Source organism: Montipora foliosa, chromosome 10 (assembly GCF_036669935.1).
Source record: "Montipora foliosa isolate CH-2021 chromosome 10, ASM3666993v2, whole genome shotgun sequence".
Lineage (NCBI taxonomy): Eukaryota > Metazoa > Cnidaria > Anthozoa > Scleractinia > Acroporidae > Montipora > Montipora foliosa.
In genome coordinates, this window is record NC_090878.1 from 21,605,797 (window position 1) to 21,615,796 (window position 10,000).

The 10,000-nt window shown below is 39.7% G+C and overlaps 1 long non-coding RNA gene across 1 annotated transcript in view; it reads left to right on the top strand.

Moving 5' to 3' along the window:
• The window catches only part of LOC137973987 (uncharacterized), a 736-nt gene extending 427 nt beyond the window's left edge, over positions 1–309 (top strand). The window contains exon 2 of the long non-coding RNA XR_011117359.1: positions 1–309. This exon is cut by the window's left edge and continues 198 nt beyond it. This is a non-coding gene — a long non-coding RNA (uncharacterized lncRNA).
• Positions 310–10,000: the final 9,691 nt, after the last annotated feature.

The following is a 10,000-nucleotide window of genomic DNA, read 5'->3' on the forward strand; positions in this document are numbered from 1 at the left end:
TGAAATGTCGGTGTGGGTTACATCCCAAACTGAAAGAGTTATTGTACTCTAAAAAATAGTGGCATTGAATTAGAGTTTTGCACTCTCAAAGAATAGTATTTCGTACTCTTACTGTTGTCTGCGACTAGCCGCCAGCATGGGAACAACAATCGAACAATACCGGTCAAGGATCGGCTGTCACAACAATTTTGTGAAAGTCAAGGATGCATTTTCAGGTGTGCGATGGCGATTTTGGAATACGATGCTTATGATGTTTTACTTAAATGTGTTTTACTTGCCAACATTAAAACAAGTTGTTGGACATTACAAGTCGTGTAATGAGGTGATGTTTTGGTTTGCACAAATGTGCTACAATGTTTATATCCCATTGCTTATAAGGCAAGCAAATGATGTGGAGGAAAATCCAGGTCCTACAATATTTGATATCATTGATCCAACAACCACTGTGTCCGCTGACTCTAGTCAAGGAAGTGAAACAATCTTTGGTGTGAATGCTGGTAAGGTAATGTGTAGCAATGTCACTTCCTGGTATTATACCATCAAATACAAGATATTAGTTTGTGGACTAATTCTACTTTGAACAATATTTTGGTTATTGGAAATAATCTATACAGTTCTATAAGATGTTCTGTGCGAACAAATGACTATTTGCTGTTAACTGATGTTCCAGACATGGTTTCAATATTTGATAAAGTTTATTTATTGCAATATAGTGTATTAATGCCATTAGTTAACAAACAACAATTGTAATTCCGTTGAGAGTTTGAAAATACTCCTAGAAGTGAATTTCTAAGAGACATATATGGACCAATGTTTGATGTCATGAACAAACTTCCAGTAAATGACTCACTATACACCCTTTTAATAAGTCTAATATATGCCGTTTTCCGCTAATGACGTCGAACTCTTGCTTTCAAATTTTATTTAGAAATGTACAAAGGCTTAAAACTTTTCTGATTTCTTTTCTTTTTTGAAGCCTTTGTACATTTCTGAATAAATTTTAAAAGCATGAGTTTGACGTCGTTCACGGAAAACGGCATATATTGGACTTATTAAAAGGGTGTATATTGTAATGAATACACTTTATCAAATATTGAAACCATGTCTGGAACATCAGTTATTAGCAAATAGTCATTTGTTTGCACAGAACATGTTATAGAACTGTATAGATTATTTCCAATAACCAAAATATTGTGCAAAGTAGAATTAGCCCACAAACTAATATCTTGTATTTGGTGGTATATCATAGCAGTATGTGACATTGCTACACATTGCTTCCAGCATTCACACCAAAGGTTGCTTCATTTCCTTGACTAGAGTCAGCGGACACAGTGGTTGTTGGATCAATGATGTCAAACATTGTAGGACCTGGATTTTCCTCCACATCATCACCTGTATTTTTAGGTATTGCTAATGCTGTGTGTACCATCAAGGTTTATTACTGCTACTCCAGTAGATGCTTCTAGTAACGCTGTTGGAATCTCAGGATTCATTGGAGCATGTCTATAGGTTTTTACTACAGTGTGGTAAAGCGTTTTAATCAAATGGCTTTTCCCAGCACCACCACCTCCAGTTATAAACAAACAAACTGGTTGAACATTTTGTGACTTCAGACTGTTGAGGTTTTCATTTTATTTCTAGTCCATGAAAGCACCCTGTTGTAAGCTTTAGCTTGCGTTTTTTATTATGTAATGATCTACATGTAACTGATCGACGTAATTGGTCATCAGATATTTCTCTTGGCTGTTTATACATTGTTACTGGTGATGGACTGATTTCCAGTAGTGTGGGGATTTGCACCAAGCTCTGAGAGTACTTCTTCATTGAACGCCTCAGTGATGATTCATCTTAGAATTCTAGTTGAATTTCAGCATTCTTTTGATCATTTATAAGATCATATGAATGTATGACAGTGCCATGCTTGTTTCTTAGCCAATCTAGTGCTGCTGTTACTGGTAAATAGCTGATAGAGGTGATGTAGCTAGCCTGTTCCAGGCTCTCAGATAGTCGAGAAAACGAAAAGAACTGCGTGTGAAAAGCGAGTGGGGGCTTGGGTCGAGGCGAGGCGGGAGAGCCTGTAAGCAGCTCTTTAAATTCTTCATTCCGCCCACTTTGCAAATAACCTTTCGCATGTCAAAATGTCAATGTCAAAGTGTTGAAAATGGGCGGCATTGTGTGGTCCCACGCGAGTTCAAGCGCGATTCTTTTATTGTTGTTCAGAGGTGATGCGTTAATTCTCACTTGTGCGAGTACGTTAGCCAGAATTTAAGGCACTTTTAGGAAAATAACTTTACGCGAACGAAGGCATTGTCAAAGCAACCGGGAAACGAGTGTCAAGGAAATCACCGACGGGAGATTTGGCAAATTCGACCAAAAGACACGACCAGTTCGAAAGCTGCGAGTTCCAGACGCTCTGTTGACTTTTTCAAGGAAAACAGAAACCCGACCATTGAAGTTTCTGGCCTAGATGATAAGATGGTCTCATCAATAAACTTCAGCTCTGATGCAACAGGACAACCGATAATGAATGTGAAAGATTGATATTTCGTGTGGATGGGCTCAATTGCATTTGCAGTATACAGACACGCACACGTAGCCATCACCTTCGCTTCCTGAAATCGCTTGATCTTTTAAAGCTTTAAGACATACAACAGAAATACAAGCCTGTTTTCGGCAAATTTTTGCGCTCTTTCAAAGTGGTTTTTTCTTTTTGCTCTCATTTTTTCGACGGCGATGAAGGCAGAAATTTAATTGACCCTAGCTGGTGAATTCGAATACGCAGCCAAGTATTTGCATAAGAAAGAATAACAAAATATTGTATTTTTCTCGTTCGTCAGAGTTTTCAGAGAGCGCCGTTGAATGCTAACAATTGTGGCGTGTATGGGACATAATAGTTGTGTCAAATGCGAACTATATACACTATATATCGTACCCGGTGATGAAGCGCTTTCGCAACGCGCGGCAGTAACTGAAAATTTATGCTTTTACCAAAACCAGTTGGAAGCATTGCAAACGGATCGTTTTTTCGACTTATTAAAGTCGAACAGACACAACTTTTGCTCGAATCTGAGGGCTTGTACGTTTGGGAATACTTTAAGACACTCGGCGACAGAATTGACCTCTTTCTTTCGTGCTCCGCGCGTGAATCAAAATGATTACGAAAGTGTTGATGTAAACTGTCAAAATTGACCAATCAGAGGGTATACCAGGAGCTGGTATACCGGAATGAAGAATTTAAAGAGATGCTTACAGGCTCTCCCGCCTCGCCTCGACCCAAGCCCCCACTCGCTTTTCACACGCAGTTCTTTTCGTTTTCTCGACTATCTGAGAGCCTAGAACAGGCTATGATGTAGCATGCAGCAAGAGTTGTCTAAACTGTGCAAATGGCATTAAGAGAAATTTTAGTGGCAAATCATCGATGTAAAATTCTGAACAGGTCTGAAATTTGAAGCATACTTAAGGAACTCATTTCACTGCTGCATTGTTATGGCAAATTTTGAACCAATCACGCATGGTAAAAGTGAGACCGTAGTACCAAATTCTGTAAGGGCTGAATGGAGTTAAGCTAAGCATAAGACCCCAAGTACGCATTGCGGACCTATTTTTAAGAAGAGCAGAAGGAAGTTTCAGGACGGTCGATCGAGAATAAAATATTTTGCCATCGGTAACAAAATTTACGACATGAAAACAACATTAATTTTGAACCACAATATAAAAAGGTACCAACAGCGAAAAACATTTTGGGAGATTTTAGTTGTTTTGTTGTAATTGTACTTTTGGCTGCACCGAGTAAATCGCACATCGAATTCAGCGGGCACAGTGATCAAGTTACCGCGGCATGTTTACTCGCGAAACAGTGAAGCATCTGTGTCAAATGATGCCAAGATACCGGGTTTTTGTTTTTGTTAGTTTTCTTTTTCTTTCAATTGTTATAAATTTTGACAAGAAATGTGCGAATTCAACACAAAGATCACAATCGCCCAACTCTCTGAGGTTGACCATTGTTTCTAGAAAATCCAAAATTTACTCTCCAAGACAAGGTTACTTATCACCAGGTAATTCCATCGTTTTGGTAATAGCAGCTACTTTATTATTCATCAGCGTCACAATCTTTTGACGATTTTGGGGGTCATTTTGTTGAAACTCAAGCACGCTTCTAACAGACCTGTTTATTTTCGTGACTTATGCGTTACCTCAAAAATTCTCCCCGTATCACATTTCAACACATGTATGCAAATTTGCTAAGCTCGAAAATTACACAACATGATAAATTTACAAAAGCTGGACATTTCACAAAAATATTTTCCAGCGAAACATTTATTGAAACAAGCAACATATTTGCTATAAGAGGCAAGAAACCCTTCCTATTTCAGTTGCGTGCGTGCAAGCGAAACACACAATCACAAAGCATATGCAATTAAATAAATTTCTGACAGTTCACATCAAACCCTTTTCGAAAGAACCTTGACCGTAAATAATAAAGCACAAAAGGGACAACAAGCTTTCATTCAAATAATTTTTCACTGTCACATTTCCAATTTTTTGTTAACCTTTGCAGAGTTGAGTACAAAATGAATGTTACTTGCCAGACAAACAGGCAAACTTTAAATAGATGCGACTTCAGTAAACACTGTGAAACACAACAGAGATCACAGATCTACTAGTGGTGTTCGATTCCTTCCCTGTCTTTGTTGAACCCGTAACCAGAGAAATTTCCATTTGGTTTCAGTGTTGTACGTAACACCACCTTGGCGAAATATTAGAAGTACAGCTCATTTTGATTTCGGCTCGACGGGCGAAAGATTCACGCTGTCGAAGTCCATTACTCGTCGCTTTTAAGATTCCAGATCTTTATGTTTCACCGCCTGTCTTGACGTTCCATTCTTGAGCTCCATATGGGTATATTTTCTTTAAAGATGTACTAAAACGCCATTCGCGTTACAATGACTTTCGACACCATTACAGGTTAATTGTGCAGAGCAAGCTACGCATTACCCCAGCCCCCTCAAACCTAACAAAATACGCACAGAAGACTCTATGCACAAAGACACCACTTAGCAGGGGAGTGACAGGCAAGACTTTTCCCGACACGGAAAAAAAATAACAAACTAGACCCTCCGTGAGGGTACACTGGGTTGCCTGTGGTACGTGCACCGTTCCAAACATTTTTTTTTTTCAAGGTCATTAAGAAGTCATACCAGACGAGGCCCTTTGGCTCACAGGTCCTCACACGTTCGTACGACGAAACAGATCTGTCCTTGCGTAATATGTAGCTCTAACAGTGCACGATATTGTTTTGGTATTGTCTATCATTGTAGTGCCATGGTAGAAGTCTTGGGTAAATAGTCTGAGAAGACATGTGGTTACTAGCAAAGTACTAAACCCAGAAAGATTGAAGAAAATAAATGGGAAGTGAGAAACATTGGCTTCTGGGCTGACATGTTGATAAACTTCTTTTCACCACAAGTTTAAGCGTGCCCGCTGAGCATCTGACAGCTCTGTAATGCCGAAGTTCACTGAAGTCAAGGCCTGTTCGGCGGGGTTAGTGTTTGGATGGGAGACCAAAACAACATACCCCTCATTTACTTTTGCATCAATATTTGTTTTTGCATAAAGCAAGCTAACAAGATCTGTACCTTGCTGAGTTCGCATTTGTTAGCGTTAATAGTATTTTCGGTCCGATGCTTCTGTTTTATAACTATTGATACACAGTTTTCAGAAAGAGCAGAAGGAAGTCTCCAGGACGGTCGATCGAGAATAACATATTTACGACATGAAAACAACCTTAATTTTGAACCGTGAATATAGAATATAAAAAGTTACGATCAGCGACAAACATTTTGGGAGACTTTTGCAACGTTCAAATAAATCGCCAAATCGAAAGTGACATGGCCGGAATTCAGCGGGCGCCGTGATTAAGTTACCGCGGCATGTTTACTCGCCAAACAGTGAAGCATCTGTGTCAAATGATGGCAAGATACCGGGTTTTTGTAAGTTTCTTTTTCTGTCAACTGTTATAAAGTTTGACAATGAAATGAGCGAAGTCAAAACAAAGATCACAATCGCACAACTCTTGTTTATGCAAAGTCAAAATTTACTCTCCAAGACGCGTTCGACGTTATTTATCACCAGGTAATTTCATCATTTTGGAAATGGCAGCTACTTTATTATTCATCTGCGTCACAATTTTTCACTGATTTTGGGGATCATTTTGTTGAAACTCAAGGGAGCTTCCAACAGGCCTGTGAACCCTTCTTGCTTACAGAGCAATACTAAAAAACTTCTCCCATATCACATTTCAACCTTAAGCTCGGAAATTCAATACACAACATGATATTATAATTCACAAAGGCAGAAAATACCATAGAATCCTTTTCCAGCGAAAAATTTATTGAAACAAACAACATATTTGCTCTTAGAGGCGAGAACCTCTTCCTATTTCATTTCGTGCGTGAAGGCAAGAAACTCAATCGTGTCAAATTACCATGTACTACAGGTAAATACAGCTCACTTTGATTTCGGCTCGACGGGCGATAGATTGTTTTCGAAGTCCATTACTCGTCGCTTTTAAGATTTCACCGCCAGTATATCCAATTGACCTGCCATTATTGAGCTTCATAAGGGTATATTTTTTTCAAAGATCCACTAAAACGCCATTCGCGTTACATGACTTTCGACGCCATTGCCGGTTAAGATTGTTTTCGAAGTCCATTACTCGTCGCTTTTAAGATTTCACCGCCAGTATATCCAATTGACCTGCCATTATTGAGCTTCATAAGGGTATATTTTTTTCAAAGATCCACTAAAACGCCATTCGCGTTACATGACTTTCGACGCCATTGCCGGTTAAGTTAATCGTTCTACTGTGTCCACCAGAGAAATCTACGCATTTCCCACTACCCTGTCGATCCTAAGAAAATACGCACAGAAGGCTCTATGCACAAAGCCGCCACTTAGCAGGGGAGTGACAGGCAAGACTTTTACCGACACGGAAAAAATAAAACTAGACCCTCCGTGAGGGTACACTGGGTTGCCTGTGGTACGTGCAGCGTTCCAGGCAATTTTTTTTTTTAAGTTGGGGTTTGTAGCCGATATAACGCGCGCTCTGATTGGCTAATTGTGACTGGCCCACGGGCCGATTACGGGCTTGCAAAAACAAAGCAAAAGGTAATTCAAAAACCGTATAATAAACTACTTACTAACCGAGCTAGCTCGAGCCGTACTGGGGAATATTGGCCCTGGGTCGTTTTTGTACGGACCTCGCTGCGCTCGGTCCGTACTGCCACGACCTCGGGCCAATATTTCCCTGGCAGTACGGCCCTCGCGCTCGGTTAGTAAGAAGTTATTAAGGGGTCACCCAGAAGTCATACCAGCAGAGGCCCTTTGGCTTACAGGTCCTTACACGTTCGTACGACGAAACAGATCCTTTTCTGAGGTTAAAAACCTGGCTACCGGCTTAACTCTTTTTCCTACTTCCCAACCGCGAGAAAACCGCGGTAAATCAGCCATCGCCAAAAAATGTTTTTTTTTCTCAAAAAATTGTTAAAGTTAGGAGAAAAAAATACATCATTTTAAAGCTAAGAAAATAAGCTTTCCAACAGCATATAGCTTATTTACAGACAACTGAAACATTTTATAAAAGCGAAAGTTGAACGAAAAAATTTAAGAAAAATAACAGTAAAATATGTTTTCCAGGCAAAATTTAGTCATTTTAGTGTTGATTACGAATTTTTGGATGCAAAGCTAAAATTTTCTGCAATTTATCTGCTTTCTTGGACATAAATTCGACCAAAAACTGATGATGCACGAATACAGTCCGACCTCTATTACGCGACCACCCTTCTTCTAGATTTCCAGTACAGTAGTAATGAGGTTTTCCTGCAGAGATTTTGGTTGTAACAAAACAGTGGGTCAGCTCAATTTATTGATAGTACGTACTGAATCGTTGCTTGTATAGTGCCGGATGTGACAAGTTTGCACGTGTACGCCGCTTGTGACTTGTTATAGTAGAGATTAAATCACGGTTCTTGTTTTCTTGTTGTTATCAGTTATCATCTTTTATCATCTGTCAACATTTCGCTAGGAAAGATAATTTGCTGGCGGCTTAATGGAGGTAAAAAACCACATAAATAATACACTTGCGACAGCAAAAAGGTGGCCGCGGCCTCTTAATGGAGGTGGCCGTTGAATAGAGGTCTTAAGGACAGCAATTTACTGACAAATAAATCGGGACTTGGGAAAGTGGCCGCTTACTGGAGGTTGGCCGCTTAATAGGTGGCCGCTTAATAGAGGTCGGACTGTAATAGATAACGTGCATTCAATGCGTAATGTGATAATGCGATAAAAGTGTCAAATTTGCGACCCATTGATAACGGCAACGGAAGCGATCGCATTACAAATAATTAACCTCTGTTGCCAAAAACCACCCAAATAATCGGTCAGTGTAAAACGCAGACTGCAGACTGAGGGTAAAATGCAGACTGCAGACCGCGGGTTAATAAAATAATAACGAAAAAAAGGTTATGAGTGTTAGTAGCCGTTTGTACTTTCACACTGAAACTCCAACACAGCTCCCATAGCTTTGGTTGCCCCACCGCATGTTTTAAATCCGGATTTTCATCGAACTCTGTAAGAATCGAAGCTGTTTGAATCCTTGTTGTTGTTGGAAAAAGGATAGTTTCGTTAAGTGAGTTGCTTTTAGGCAAAGAAGTCACCACCCCGTAATTCAACTGTCCATTTTGCTGCACTGAACAAAGTAATCGAGTAATTACCCAATAACTCAAATTTATTTTGACACGCATGGCTACAATACCAATTAACAAAGACAGAGATAACGTGGATTTTGCAACCATTTAACGTTTCAATTGGGAGTAAGGTATCATCGAGTTTGGATTCGAGTTCGAGTTCGAGTTGGACTTCGACTTCGAGTTGGACTTCGAGTTAGGGTTCGAGTTGGAGTTCGAGTTAAAGTTGACTATAAAAATAAACCCCTCTCCCCCCAAAAAGAAATAGAGGGGTAGGGTAGGGTAGGTCCCGCAAAACCAGAGCCCGCCGAGATACTTACATTTTTCGAAGGACCGCTTGTGCTTATGGGAGGGCACAAACCAACGATAGTATGACAAGGAATATTTTCCTTGAAATGTAAATGCTAACCATGATTCATGATGCTAACCAACGATCTCTCATGAAGAGAAAGGATTTGAATCAAAGCAGTGTCCATTTCTGTTAAGAAAGTGCAAGTGGCACATAAAGATACCTTGCATCTCAACTTTGGCCTAGCATTGTAAGGAAATATTTTGAGGCTTAGGTGCCCGAGGTCTTCAGTACGGTCCTAGGCCCCGTAATCGATACGGAACGACCAAAGCCTGCAAATAACGTTTTTATTTTTTTTTCTCTACAGTATTATTTTCAAAGCAACTTTTGTGTTTAAATTTTAACAGGCCCTTTACAGCTAGACCATCACGTGACCTACTTTTCATAAAATTGTGGGCTATAAATTAAAGAATGCCGGAAATGGAAAAGGCATGTCAAAAATATCAAAATGGCCAAGTTCGAGGCCCCTGGCATTAAAGAATGACTTTTATGACGGTTTGAATTTTTAAAATAATGAGAAGATTTTTATTGAAAAAGTTGTTGAAGAAAAAGACCTTGCTCTCCAGCAACATTTTCCATAGAAATCCTCTAAATTCTCCGAAAATTCAAATTGTAGTATAAACTCACTCTTTAATACCAGGGGACTCAAAGTTGCCCATTTTGCCATTTTCGATATCCTCTTTCCACGTCTGGTATTCTTCAAGTTATAGCCCAGCAAAGAGCCAATGCAAATGTGGCGTACGCGCGCGTTTGACATTTTGGTCCAAAATTGAGCTATCGGAATCCTTACTTGTTTGACTCTGTGTTAAATCTTTATATTTTACTTTGTTTTACGGTGCAACAAAAAGCTTGAAACGTTGGGAAAGTTGGAAATTTCGGAACGGTCCGTACTCGGGGTCCGGAAGGC